The sequence below is a fragment of the Chiloscyllium plagiosum genome, chromosome 22 (genome assembly GCF_004010195.1).
Source record: "Chiloscyllium plagiosum isolate BGI_BamShark_2017 chromosome 22, ASM401019v2, whole genome shotgun sequence".
NCBI classification, from domain to species: Eukaryota; Metazoa; Chordata; class Chondrichthyes; order Orectolobiformes; family Hemiscylliidae; genus Chiloscyllium; species Chiloscyllium plagiosum.
The window spans coordinates 53,858,020-53,874,003 of NC_057731.1; positions in this window are offsets into that span (position 1 = coordinate 53,858,020).

The following is a 15,984-nucleotide window of genomic DNA, read 5'->3' on the forward strand; positions in this document are numbered from 1 at the left end:
TACACCCCCTGCTGTGTGGGAAACTGTACTAGATGGTGAGCTCCCCTGAACCAGCCCCTTCGTGTGTAGACAACAGGCTGACCATTCAGTTAAGGACTATGGATGCTCTTCATTTATCTAGTACAGGGTATTGCTGAGGCCAGATGGACAACAACCATTATGTCTGGTTCTACTCACATTAAACAAGTGGAGTTGTAGGTAGATAGAATAATGAGGAAGGTGTTTGGTATGCTTGCCTTTATTGGTCAGTGCATTGAGTACAGGAGTTGGGAGGTCATGTTGCGGCTGTAAATAACATTGGTTCCGCCACTTTTAGAATATTGTGTGCGATTCTGATATTCCTGCTGTAGGAAGGATGTTGTGAAACTCGAAAGGGTTCAGAAAAGATTTACAAAGATGTTGCCAGGGTTGGAGGGTTTGAGCTATAGGGTGAGGCTGAATAGGCTGGGACTGATTTCCCTGGAGCATCAGAGGTTGAGGGGTGACCTTATAGAGGTTTATAAAATCATGAGGGGCAAGGATAAGGTGAATATATAAGGCTTTTCCCTGGGATGGGGGAGTCCAAAACTAGATGGCATAGGTTTAAGGTGATCTGATATTCCTGCTGTAGGAAGGATGTTGTGAAACTCGAAAGGGTTCAGAAAAGATTTACAAAGATGTTGCCAAGGTTGGAGGGTTTGAGCTATAGGGTGAGGCTGAATAGGCTGGGACTGATTTCCCTGGAGCATCAGAGGTTGAGGGGTGACCTTATAGAGGTTTATAAAATCATGAGGGGCATGGATAAGGTGAATATGTAAGGCTTTTCCCTGGGATGGGGGAGTCCAAAACTAGATGGCATAGGTTTAAGGTGAGAGGGGAAAGATTTAAAGGGGACCTAAGGGCAACCTTTTCACACAGAGAGTGAAAAGGTTGCCCTTAGGTCCCCTTTAAATCTCTAGAGTTCAGAAGTTTAAGGGATGATCTGATTGAAGTCTTCAAGATACGAACAGGAAAAGACAGGATCGATGAAGATAAACTATTCCCACTGGTTGGGGATTCTTGAACCAGGGGTCATTGTCTGAGAATTAGGGCCAGACCGTTCAGGAGAGATGTTAGGAAGCACTTCAACACACACAGGGTGAGAGAGGTTTGGAACTCTCTTCCACAAACAGCAGTGGAGGCTGGATCAGTTGTTAATTTTAAATCTGAGAGAGGTAAAGTTTTGTTAAGCAATGGTATTAAGGGATATGGGCCAAAGGTATAAAGTTATATGGAGTTAGGCCACAGACCAGCCATGATCTCAGTGAATGGTGGAACAGGTGGAGGGGCTGAATGGCCTACTCTTGTTCCTATGTTCCTACGTCCACTACACCGATAGGTTTCATATCAGAGGTCAGTACCAAAGGATCACTTGTGACATTTCCTTTTCTATCGCGTGGGATAGTGAGAAAAGTCCAACTGATTCTTACTTTTGTAAGAAATACAAAATCATGTCAATCCTCACAGATGTTATCACTTTCTGAGTCTGCGCCCATCATTCCACAGTGCAGACAATGGACAGACGGTAATCCTGTGGACTGCAAGGTCCTGCTGTATTCAATGTAGAAATTCTACTTGAGAGGTGATTCATTTTGGCAATTTCCTCACTCAAAAATGTCAGCTGCAGAACATTTACTATCCCAGGATGTAAGTTTGCTCGCTGAGCTGGAAGGTTTATTTTCAGACATTTTGTTACCATACTAGGCAACATAATCAGTGAGCCTCTGGTTGAAGCACTGGTGGTGTAGCCCGCTTTCTATTTATATTTTTGTCTTTCCTTGGGTTGGTGATGTCATTTCCTGCAGTGACACCATTTCCTATGATGATGTCATTTCCTGTTCTTTTTCTCAATGTGTGGTAAATGGGATCCAAGTCAATGTGTTTATTGATAGAGTTCTGGTTAGAATGCCATGCTTCTAGTAATTCTTGTGTGTGTCTCTATTTGCCTTGTCCTAGGACTTCAACTGGGACAACACATCCATCCTGGAACAAGACAAACAGAGACATGCACGAGAATTCTTACCGGAACTTGATCAACAAACACATTGACTTGGATCCCATTTACCACCCCCTGAGAAAAAGAACAGGAAATGACATCACCATATGAAATTATGTCACCACAGAAAATGACATCATCAACCCAAGGAAACTCAAACATATAAATAGAAAGTGGGCTATACCACCAGTGCTTTATCTGGAGGCTAACTGAAGATATTACCTAATATGTGATGAAACGTCTGAAAATGAACCTTCCAGCTCAGCAAGCAAACTACATCCAGAACCTCAACCTGAGCTACAAATCTTCTCAACATTTATTGTGGAGATGTGAGGACTGCAGATGCTGGACACTGTTTCAGCTCAACATTTATTGTCCCAGTTTGGCACACGTGGGGCTTTTATGTTCTTGGTGAAGGTACTGCTTCATTCCATGCTCACTCGAATGTTCAACTTGGCAACTCTGCTGAGTCAGTTCTTGTGATGCCTTAAGGCAAGTTATGGTCACCTTGGGTCAGGCAGCGTCCGTGGAGACACTCAAAATGTTAGCTTGCTCTCTCTCCATTGATGCTGCCTGACCCACTGTGATCTCCAGCATTTGTTGTTTTCAGTACAGATTCCAGCATCTGCAGAAATTTGCTTCTACATTCACCTTGTGTAGGTCAGTGCTGAGGCTAGAAACTGTGGGGTTTGGCTTCATTCCCATCAGAAGGATGATGATGCATGGGAAAAGGTTCAGGGTTCAGCACCATGCTGAAAAGCGACTTGCAGACCTTGGCTGTGCTTTAACTTGCAGGAAGGAAGATTGATAAAGGGACATAATCCAGGTCGTTAAAGCAATGTGACAAATGGCTCACTATTTAATGTGAATGCGAGCATTGAATGCATGAGCACAAATTAAGAGTTTGAGATGAAAAAGCGTCAGATAAAGTAATTAATGCTGCTAAATGTTGAATATAGGAAAGAAACAGTGCAGTGTAACCAGAATGGGAGCAGGATTGGATAATGAGAAGCAGATATGGAAGTTGTCCACACACTCTCATTGAGAAAGAGAAGACTCAAACATGGGATAGCAGTGGATTTGAGAATTCTAAAAGAATTGCATACTGTACATAAACAGTCTGCATTTGCACCACCCAAGCAGCTCTCCTGGATGTTCTAATCTCTGACCTACCTCTTGGGACCACAGAGAAACCTCAATTTTCCAGCATTCGATTATCTGAATTTCAGATTATCTGAACAAGATCGCAATGTACCGAGGAGAAAGTGAGGTCTGCAGATGCTGGAGATCAAAGTTGAAACTTTATTGCTGGAACAGCACAGCAGGTCAGGCAGCATCCAGGGAACAGGAGATTCGACGTTTCGGGCACAGGCCCGATGCATGGCTAAACTGTGTTATCCAAACATTCAATTATCTGAACATTCGATTATCCGAATGACACGGGCTGGGAATATTTTGTTCAGATAATCTTGGATGCCTAACTGTCAACCTCTCCAACTCCCTCCCTCACACCCTACTCTGGCCGAAAATGTCTGCTTCCCTCCCCTTCTTCCTCCCCACTTCTCAGTCATAGACTAGTGCTGTCTTTCTACACCACTCAATCCTGGGACAGTGGCAGGGAACAAAATCTGGGCCTGCCTTTAGATTTGGCAACTATGAAGGGAAATGTTGCTCAATCACCACCACTGCCCACCCCCCAACCCCTTACACCAATGATCCAATGTCCATCCCTCCTCTCACTGCCCACTTCACCGCCCTACCCCACCTCCATCTCCTCCCAGTCTCCCTAATATGTCTACCAGGGTTATTATTTCAGTGAGGGATGGTCAATCTAGTTTGCAGACTCCAATGTGCAAAATGGATTGTTGATTCTTTCAGATGAAAAATGGATAGATTTCCTCCAGAAAAGAACCTTTGAGGACGCAGTTTATGAATAATTGAAACTACGACATATGGTGATTGTAGTAACCCTAGGAAGGAACAGGCGAATTTAGACCAAGGGTGTTCCCATGGCTGTCCATCACTGAGAATGTCTTCGCCTCGGGTCAGGGAGTGCTGTTGATGAATTGAAAGACAGAGATTGATTATTATGATCAGATGATTAGTCAGCTCCACAATTATCAATGTGTCATGCAAAGGGCAGCATGGTAGAAGGCAAACTAATTGAATGTTAATTATTTTTCACCCATTAATTCCTGTGCTGTGCCAACTGATGCCTAAGATGCAGAATCTTAATTCACATGGTCACATTTTCACATGCTGCCAAATTGAGAGGTGGGGGGGAAATGACTCTGATGAGGCAGTTTGGAATTTACAAAGTGACTGGAGCATGGAAGTGGCCAGAACTGACAGATGGAACGTAGCACAGGGTAGTGCATTACACACGGTGGGGGAGAGAGAAATAACATCATCTTTGAACTTACCTCATGAATAACTAACCGTGAAATTGAAAGAGAGACTTATTTATTTAACACCTTATCGTATTTGTTGGAAATGTCCTACAGAACTTCACAGACACTGACTTACTTTGAAATGCAAACTGTTGTCAAGTCTCAAAATATGGCAACCATTTTGTACAGAGCAATTTCACACAGAAAAACCACTGAGCTGTGACCTTGTATAGGTATTGGATTATTGTGAAGTATAGATGATATAGAAATGACAGTGTTTTTATTCATTCATGAGATGTGAGTGTTGTTAGACATGTATCGCCCCTTCTGATTGACCTGGAAAGATGTGGCAGGTTTGGAAAGTGCTGTAGTTGTCGCTATTAGTAAATAATAAATGGCAAATCTAGAATATTGTTCCAAATTAAAGTCACAATCAGTTCAATTTCAAGGCCAATTTATGAAATCTAAAGTTTGAAACTGATGGGTGGAGGAGTGGTCAGCAGCTAGGTTTACACAGGCAACCATCTCACAGTCACTAAAACTCCAAACTTTAAATATTGGTGGATTGTTTTGAGTAGTTAAGCACAAGAGTGCAAATACATTGAAACATTGAAAATAAGAGCGGGGAAGGCCATTCTGTTGCTCTGCTGTTCAATATGATTGCGGGTTATTATCCAACTCAGTAGAGTCATACAGTCACAGAATCACACAGCACGGAAACTAACCTTCAGTACAACTCGTCCATGTCAATCTAGTTTCCAAAACTAAACTAAACCCATTTGCCTGCTTCTGGCAGATATTCCTTGAAATCATCCCTTGAAATGTACCTCTCCAAATTACTTTTAAATGTTGTAACTGTATCCATCTTTACCAATTCCTCTGGCAGTTTATCACACATACAAATCACCCTCGGTTGGAAAAGGTTGTTCCTTTTCTAAGACCAAAATATTTAGAAGCAGAATTAGGCCAATCAGCCCCTTGGGTTGGTGCCATCTTTTAATTATGGCTGGTATGTTTCTCAACCCCATTTTCCTGACTTTTCCCTGTAAACTTTGATCCCCTGACCAACCAAGAACCTACCTGTCTCTGTCTTACAGACACTCAGTGACTTGGCCTCCACATCCCTCTGTGGCAATGATTCACCACCCACTGGCTTAAGAAATTCCTCCTCATCTCAGTTAATTCTGTGGCTGTGCCCTCTGTTCCTAGTCTCTCCTACTGGAAACATCTTTTCCATGTCCACTCTACCAGACCTCTTGGTATACTGTAAGTATCCCTCCATACCCAATTCCATTGGGTACAGACACAGAATCCACAACTGCTTGACATTTGAAAAGCCCTTCACCCCCAGGATCATTCTTATAAATCTCCTCTGATCCCCCTCCAATGCCAGCAATCCTTCCTTAGGTACAGAGCCCAGACTATTGACAATATTCCAAATGCAATCTGACAGAGCCTTATACAGCCTCAGCAGTATATTCCTGCTTTTGTATTCTAGCCCTCTTGAACTGAACATTAACATTGCATATTCCTTCCCAACTGCCAACTGAACCTAGTGTTAACTTTAATACAATCTTGAACTAAGACCCCTAATTTCCTTTGCTCCTCAGATTTCTGAAACCTTTCCCCATTTACAAAGTAGTTTGCTTCTCCATTGTTCCTACCAAAGTGCAAAACCTCATACTTTCCCACATGGTTTTCCATCTGCCACTTCCTTGCCCACTCTCCAGGCCTTTCCAAGTCCTTCTGCAGCCTCCTCAACACAACCTGCCCCTCCACCTACCTTTGTGTCATCTGTACCCTTCTTCTGCTTTCTCCCCATACCCTTTGATCCTGTTAGCTCTAAGAATTTATATCTAACGCCTTCTTGAAAACATTCAGTATTTTGGCCTCAACTGCATTCTGTGGCAGAGAATTCCACAGGCTCCCCAATCACTGGGGTGGCACGATGGCACAGTGGTTAGCACTGCTGTCTCACAGCACCAGGGTCCCAGGTTCGATTCCAGCCTCGGGTGACTGTGTGGAGTTTGCACATTCTCTGCGTGGGTTTCCTTCGGGTGCTCTGGTTTCCTCCCACAATCCAAAGATGTGCAGGTCAGGTGAATTGGCCATGCTAAATTGCCCATAGTGTTAGGTGCATTAGTCAGAGGGAAATGGGTCTGGGTGGGTTACTCTTCTGGTTGGGCCGAAGGGCCTGTTTCCACACTGTAGGGAATCTAAATCTCTCCTCATCTCACTCTGAAATGGCCCACCCTGTATTCTCAGGCAGGAATATAATGCTGCCTAGGCTTCAATCTGGGGCATTGGGCAGAGGCCCATGGGGTTGCTAAAGATGTAGTTCCACTGAATGGACTGGTCTGGGGTTGACGGATGGGTTAGTACTATCCAAACTGAATGTCCACATCCTAGAATGCCATGCTTTGCACCATTGGATAAGGTGGTGAGGTGATGTTATAGATGCTGAGGAACTGGGGACAGTTTCCTGAGGTGGAAGAGGACAAGGATATTGAGAAGGAGGAAGACCTTTCTGTGCTACAAGCCAGACAGGAGTCTGACATCAGTTGATGGGAGCTAGGGGCAGTAGACCACCATGGACCATAGAATGGTCATCGACCCTGATGGTTATGTTGTCTATAAATAAAAGATAATGTTTATGATTGTCTGATCACTTGCCTGTATGTGCTGTTCCCTGACTGGATAACAACAAGCAGTGGGTCTCCTGTGGGGACAGTGTAGTGCTGACTGACACAGGGTTTAGACAGCGTGTAGCTAAGGACAGGTAAACTGTGTGACCTGATGGTGAAACTGAGAATGAGATAGTATGTGTGTATGTCTGTGTCTATGTGTGTCTCTGTTTGTGTGTGTCTGTGTGTGTGCTGTGTCTGTATCCGGTTGTGTGTTTGTGTGTTGTGTCTGTGTGTGTGTCTGTATCTGGTTGTGTGTATATGTGTGTGTGTGTTGTGTCTGTATCTGGTTGTGTGTATATGTGTGTGTGTGTTGTGTCTGTATCTGGTTGTGTGTATATGTGTGTGTGTGTTGTGTCTGTATCTGGTTGTGTGTATATGTGTGTGTGTGTTGTGTCTGTATCTGGTTGTGTGTATATGTGTGTGTGTGTTGTGTCTGTATCTGGTTGTGTGTATATGTGTGTGTGTGTTGTGTCTGTATCTGGTTGTGTGTATATGTGTGTGTGTGTTGTGTCTGTATCTGGTTGTGTGTATATGTGTGTGTGTGTTGTGTCTGTATCTGGTTGTGTGTATATGTGTGTGTGTGTTGAGAGAGAGAGAGTATGTGTGTGAGCATGAGTGAGTGTGTCTGTGAGGGAGTGTTGACCATGCCGCTCTGTGCTATGGGGTGCAGTGTGTGACTTTGTTGTTATAGTATTGGTAAGGAGTAATGCTGGATGGTAGGTGATTGTCCTGGTGCAGAGTTGCCTCAAAGATGGCTCAGGTGCCAGGGTGCTAGTCTTTCAGCCGATAGTCATGGAGCAGCAAGTTATTCTGGGAATGGATGTGGTAAGATGGTGTTAGGCTCATAAATGAGGCGTACCAATGGGTAGGCGGTAAATGAGTGAGCCTAGTAAGATATGGTGAGAATTTCACTTTGACTTGTGGCAGGAAACCCTCCAAAACACTCGACAAAACTGACGCAGCCAAAAAAAACATAAGCTTCCTCCCATGAACTCTGCCTCCACTGACCGAACCTGTTGAGTATTTCCATCACATTTGTCTTTATTTCAGATTGCTGGCATCTGTGGGGATTTGCTATTGGCTGTGTGAATGGCAGAGGTTGATTCTTTAAAATGATCATGGGTGGGGTCCAGGCTTTGGACCAGTTCAGGAGTTTGATCATATTCTTGCCGTCACTGAGCTAGGATTTAAATATTGAGACAAGAGAAATTAGCCTATCTCATACAATCACAAAATGGCCTAACGCACCTAACGCACTTTGGGAAAACATCTCAAATCACAACTTAAAACTGCGCTGGACTTCAGCAAGAGCTGGTTAAGGGATTAGGGAGACAACTAACAACATGTTCAAAGAAGTGAATCTCAAGAGACAGAAACTAGATAAATTCCACTGAAGAAAGGTCACTGGATCTGAAGCATTAACTCTGATTTCTCTCCACAGCTGCTGCCAGATCTGCGAGCTTTTCCAGCATTTTCTGATTTGTTTCTGATTTACAGCATCCTCAGTTCTTTTTTTTCCTAACTGTTTTATTGTTGTAGCTGTAGCCGAGGGAGATGTTTCACTGAAAATACTCAATTCACCTTCAACACTATAATGGGATTTCTCCAGAGCTAATTCAGTAAAAGTCTTCACATTCCATCTGAACACTGACCTCTTCAGTAACACAGCTGAGATGGTGATGTCACTGGAAGACTAATCCCACGGCCCAGGTCTGATGACAAAGATTTAAGCCTCACTGTGGGGTTTAAATTCACAACTCAAAGGCATCTGGGTATCTCTGTGTATCAATCACAAGAGATCAGTACGCAGGTACAACAAGAAAAATGGAATGGACTATAAAAGTGAGGACATTTTGTTACAGTTGTATAGGCATTTGAGACTAAAATCTGAAATACTGCATACAGTTTTAGTCACTTGATTCACAAAAGGGTTGAAGAAATACACTAGAACCAATTCAGAGATGATTCACTTAGTGAATGAATATCTGGGATGTGAAAGTTATTGTAGGATTGCTGAGTCAGGCTTTCTCCATTGGAGTTTAAAAGAATAAAGCAAAGTCACCATAGTCTTACCAGACCGCTGAGCTACTCTCTCATGAGACAGAGAGACAATTGGTGCTGGTTTAATCTGAGGGTCACCATGCCTCAGGCAAGGGGAGAGGTTGAGAAGCAGCGTCCTTTGTGTAAACCCCGTGGTGTGGGAATTGAATCCACATTGTTGGTGTCACTCTGCATTAGAAACCAGCCGTCCAGCCAACTGACCCCCTTAACAAGTGAAAAGAAATGAAAATCCATTGAAAGATATAACGGGTCTTACCAGGAATAAGAGAGGTCTTACCAGGTTGAAAGGATATTTTCCTTTGTGGATGAGACAGGAAGTAAAGGGTGCAATTTAAAAGGTCAAGAATCTCCCATTTAAAACATAGAGAAGGTGATGTTGGTGAGTCTGTGGAATTGTTGGAGTGGTGGAGGGAGAGGTAGGTAGAGTTTTGAGGGAGTCAAAAGTATTGGGGAGGTGGCAACATGAAATTGAGAACATGATTAGCTCTTAATGAATGGCAGAGCAGGATTGAGAGACTGAGTTGTCAATTTCTCCTCCAAGTTGATGTGTTCATATTGATAAAACCTGGAATTATAGGTTAATGTACATTTAAGTCTAAATCATTTATATAAACCATAAACAGCAAGAACCCAACCCTGATCCCTGAGTAACCACAGTGAAACCTACAATTATAGAAACATAGAATCCCTAGAGGCTGGAAGCAGGCCATTCAGCCCATTGGGTCCACACTGACCCTCCAAAGGGCACTCCACTCAGACCTCCATCCTATCGCCATAGCCCCACATTTACCATGGCTAACGTACTTAACCTGCATATCCCTGGACACATTGGGCAATTTAGCATGTTCAATCCATCTAACCTGCACATTTTTGGATCAATGAATGCAGGCTTCCAGTCACAAAAACACCCCTTAATCATCATCCCCTGCTTCCTACCCATTCAGGCAATTCTGCATCCAATTTGCCAAGAAAGCGATGTAGATACGTACTGTTGGCAGCACAAAACCTCTTCAATTTCACTTGCAATTTGTGATTCCAAATGGGAAAACCAATTTTCTGTGTGAACAGGACTGAATCTGGAGCCAATACACAAGCTGAAACTTTATTGCTGGAACAGCACAGCAGGTCAGGCAGCATCCAGGGAACAGAAGATTCGACGTTTCGGGCACATGCCCTTCTTCAGGAATGAACTTCAGCCAATACACAAGACCAATCTAATATCGTCATTGCAACACGTTATTCAAATGGGACTGTGGGGATGTCAGTGTCAAAATGCTGCTGTGGAATTTGATGTCTTTTCAGCCAAAATGAATGAAAGGTCTCAGGAGCATTTGTAATTCTGTCAGATTGTCCCTGGATAATTAATTACTGCAACTTCTATAGTCGCTCATCTCCAGCATTTGTTAATGCAACTGTTTACACAAACTCTGACCACTTTTAGAATGTCTTCAACTTCATCATCTCAAGTACCTATGAGTGGGTCAAGAGGAACATCCATGTCTTTGTGTGGGCTGGATAATGTGTTCAGTGTATCAGATATCACCATCTAGTTCTGTTTTTTAAATTTTAACTCTTTGCTATTTGTTGGCTATGTCGATTGTATCACATGTGGTGTTCCACTGTGGGTGTGGTTTGAATCATGTGGAGTTACTGCACAGAGATCTGTTCATGCAATGATCCTGTCACTGCTGGAGCACTGGTATCACCAGCTTAAAGGTATTGGGAAAGGAAGATGAGCTTATGTATGGGGTGTGCAAGGAATTGGTATGTTGTTTTACCATGTGAGATAGCCTTTCATAGATTGTGCCATAGGCAGCCCCTTACTAAGGTACATGCCTATCAGAAAGCAGATCAATAATATGCTCACACCAGCTCCTGCATCAATTTCAGCTTTCAATGTATGCTATCCTGTCTTTTCACAACATATGATATTGATGTTTGTAAAACCTCTGATCACCTGACGCCATGCTGTGTGAGGTTAACAGTATATTTATTAATCATTCATGGAATGTGGGTGTCACTGGCTGGGTCCAGCATTTATTGCCCATCCCTAGTTGCCCCCCTTGAGAAGATGGGGGTGAGCTGCCTTCTTGAACCGTTGCAGTCCATGTGCTGTAGGTTGACCCACAATGCCCTTAGGGAGGGAATTCCAGGATTCTGACCCACTGACAGTGAAGGAACAACTGATATGTTTCCAAATCAAGATGGTGAGTAGCTTGGAAGGCAACTTGCATGGGGTGGTGTCCAATGTATCTGCTGCCCTTGTCCTTCGAGATGGAAATGATTGTGGGTTTGGAAGGTGCTGTTTGAGGATCCGAGGAGGATTTCAGTACACACTGCTACTGAGCATTGATGATGGAGGGAGTGGATGTTTGTGGATGTGCTGCCGATCAAGCGGCTGCTTTGTCCTGAATGGTTATCAAGTTTCTTGAGTGTTGTTGGGGCTGCACCCATCCAGGCAAGTGGGGAGTATTCCATCACACTCCTGACTTGTGCCTTGTAGATGGTGGACAGGCTTTAGGGAATCAGGAGGTGAATTACTTGCCTCAGTATTCCTAGCCTCTGATCTGTTTTTGTTGCCAGTGATTGTATGGCAAGTACAGTTGAGTTTCTGGTCAATGATATCCCCCAGTATGTTGATAGTGGAGGATTCAGTGATGGTAGCATGACTGAATGCCAAGCAAAGGTTGTCTCTTTTGATGATGGTCATAGCCTGGCATTTGTGTGGCATCTATGTTACTTACCATTTGTTAGCCCAAACCTGAATATTTTCCAGATCCTGTTGCCTTTGAACATGGACTGCTTCAGTATCTGAGGAGTTGTGAATGGGGCTGAACATTGTGCAATCATCGGCGAACATCCTCATTTCTGATCTTATGATGGAGGGAAGGTCATTAATGAAGCAGCTGAAGATGGTTGGCCTAGGACAATACTCTGAGGAACTCCTGCAGAGATGTCCTGGAGCTGAGATGACTGATACCCATTGATTCCAGTTTTGCTAGGGGGCCTTGATGCCATACTCGGTCAAATACAGCCTTGTTGTCAGGGGTTGTCACTCTTACCTCACCTCGCCAAGTGCTCTGAGTTAAGATAGTGTCTGAGACCTTTATACCTTCAAGATATGTGCGATGTTACAGTGATGATGTCATGAAAATGCCACTTAAAGGTATACTGACTGGGAGATAAGACACAACATTAACAATTTTCAGGATTCCAGCCTGTTGTTAACCAAGATGAGTAGATTTATAAGCTATAAGGTGAAAGTGAGGACTGCAGATTCTGGAGATTAGAGTTGAGTGTGATGCTGGAAAAGCACAGCAGGTCAGGCAGCATCCGAGGAGCAGGAGAATCGATGTTTTAGGCAAAAGCCCTTCATTGGGAAATATTGATTCTCTGCTCCTCAGATACTGCCTGACTGGCTGTGCTTTTCCAGCACCACACTCTCGACTTGTACAATTCCACTTTTATCAGGCAGCATATATATTGGCTCTAGCCTTCTTCAAATATTGTCACAGGAACTTTCCACCCAACTGAGCAGCTGTGTTTTTTGGCACCTCTGACATTGCAGCACTCCTTCAGTAGCACTGGACTGGCAGCTTAGATTTTGTGCTGTAGTTTCTACTGTTGTGGTCTATGGTTCTGGAAGGATCTGAAAGTGTTAATGCTTGAGTGAGCACAATAAAGTGCACCCACTCCAATGCTGTCATGAATGAGTGGTTGGAGAGCAAATAGGACCTTGTGAAGGACAGACGTAAGGCTGCTCCAAGCCACCTCTGGAACAATGAAGAGCCTATCCTTACATCCTGTAAATAATTGTATGGATAAAATAAACTACACTGTATTCATTGTAGAGATTCTTCTTGTTAGACCAGAAAGTGGCTATCCTTGCTTAGATTAAACCAGGCAGACTCCTCAAGAACATTTAGAATGGTCCAATGACAGTGCACACAAACAAGTCATTGGTCTTAAACTCACAACTGTTTAAACTCATAATAGCTACCATGCCATGGTTTGTTGGAAAAGTGGAGGTTATGCCTGCCTTAATGAATTAAACTGGAATAACTATACAAAGCTTTGTACTCAAGTGCATTACAACAAAGAGAATGATGCACACAGCCTTATGACTGGCAATTTTGAATGTAACTTGAGTGTTGTTAACTTCAGGAGAATTAGTTGGGCAAGATGGTAGATGTTGAATGTCTGCTTGTCATGTTTGAATGTTATTTGAAATTAGCCTATGGTGGAATTCTGGCTGGTTAAGTGGGTAGCTTCTGAAAAAAATCTCTCTTTACAGCAGATTGGTTTGTAATGGAATTCTTGAAAAGGGTGTAGCAAGGATGATTTTCGATTTCGTTCAAGTTATTTCCACTTAATGGTTTGGATATGAAAAGACACATCTGCGGGGCAGGTAAGGTTTGAATCCAGTCCATAAGAAATAGGTTTAGGAGTGAGTTAGTCAGCTCCTCTGGCCTGCCTCACCATTCAATAGTATTGGATATAGGGAAACTATCACATATTACAAGGTGACTTGTTAAAACAGCAAACATAGTGCAGCATAGTTGACTGATTTTGAATGTGCAGGGAAACCTCCTAATTATTTCAAAGTTATTACATTTGTCATTCAGCCATGACTATTATGTACTGTTCAACATTGTGTGAAGTATTTGGGATACCTGCAGGAAAAAGGTCCAATTAGATGTCATGGCTGCATTGCAATCTGTCCACAGCAGCATCTAATAGCAGTAGAGTTGTAATGTCACTGGGCTTAGGATTCTTAGCAACTGCTATAACTTTAATTAATTTTTTAAAAAGTCATAAGATAAAAGTCATAAGATATAAGTCATAAGATATGCTATAACTTTAATTAATTTTTTTAAAGTCAGAAGATGAAAGCTAGTTTCAGTAATGGTAACCATGATTCAATAATTGACTGTGCTAAAAATCTGCCTGGTACACATTTAGGGAAGGAAATCAGATGTCCTTATCTGGTCTGGCCTACATGTGAGTTCAGACCCACAACAATGAGACTGCCTCCAAATGGTCTCGCAAATCACTCAGTTCAAGGGCAATTAGGAATGGGCAACAAATCATGCCCTCACCAACAATGACCACTTTCCGTTGAAGTTGTAAATAAAAACCCTGAACATCAAGGACTTTATTGAGATGGTAAATGTAAGTCAGGCTGAGTGGGGACCATTAGAAGGTATTAAAATCCATTTCAAGCCTGGGGTGGTCTGTTTAAAGATCAACAGTTATCAACACGGATCCAAATGTCCACAAATCACATAATCTGTCCCACTGCTACCTTGAAATTATACTGGTATCCAGTGGATATAATATTTTATTATAATTACATTATATTATGTTACATGTCTATCTCGACATAATATCTTTTGAATTTGAATTTTGAATTTGAATTTGCATTAGCTTTGTTGTTGCATGCACTCAAAAACACAAAGGGGAAACTTTATAAGTCCCCACTCACAGTGCCATGTTAGGTACAAGGTGCCTAGATACTGTTTGATCACTGACAAGGTTAGTTACACTGTAACGATGTCACCAACAAATGATGCCATTTTAGGTACAGAGTACCTATGCCTTCAGATGATGCCATGCTTGTTCACTGGATTGCTTGGACCTCCTGTTTCAAAGCTATCAAAAGTCTGGTAAGCCCACAGCTCATTGACGATGGAGCAATGTCATACTGTGATTTTTGTTTTGACACACCACCGCCCCCTATCAGTCTGACAGTGAAACTGAGCAACAGCCACTTCTTACAGAGAGGGCTGATGCCAGTGGTAAACATGGGCAGCAGCTTTAGAAAAATAGCCTTAGCAGTCAAAAAAGAAGCCAAGATGATAGTAAAATAAAAAAAAAAGATCAGTGATTCAGAGCTCGGTCTTCTCAATGATATAAGCACATAAAGAACTTGCGTGTGTGAAAATCTCTGCTTAGACTATCACTGCAGAAATGCCCATTTACAGAATAGCACTGACTTTCCAGTCAGACTTTATCAGAGTGTATATGTAACCACATCTGCTATCTCATTCTTTTACTGAAAATGATAAAAGTGAGGAGGTGGCATTGCTGTGAGATATACAAATGTGCATTGCCATGTTTCAGAGGCTTGGATTGAAGTCACTGAGAAATCCTTAGGAATAGAATTTCTCTTTGGCCAGTATTGATAACCCCATAGTGAAAAATAAATGTGGATGCTGTAAACCAGAAACAAAAACAGAAAACGCTGGAGAAAGTCAGCAGGTTTGGCAGCATCTGTGGAGAGAGAAAGCAGAGTTGATGTTTCAAGTTTGACATGACTCTCCTTCAGAATGTCTTCAGTGAATAGTTGGAGATCACCAGTGCATTGTTCTGTGAAAACATGCTATTCTGGGAAGGATGATGGTTGTCCATCTGCTTATCCTGTGTTTCTCCAAAGCCCTCACCTTCTCTCATACCTCCTCAGAATTAACCAGATGACTCTTCAGTCAGTGCGCCAACATACAGAGAGAAGATCAGCACTGAGTTCAGAAAAGGATCACAAATTGTTGGCTCAGTAATAAGTTCAGAGAAGCTTAATGAGGATGATCTCCATTACAGAAGGATTGTCTTAAGGATAAAGGATAAACAGGTTGGGATTCCATTGGAATTTGAAGAATGAAGCATGATCTCATTGAAACATATTGAATTGTTAAGGGGCTTGACAAGGTCAATGCTGAGAGAATGCTTCCCCTTCATGGGGGAGTCTAGGACCTGAGGGCATTGTCTTAGATTAAAGTCACAAATAAAATTTAGGACTGAGATAAGGAGGAATTTCTTCTCTCAGAGAGTTGTG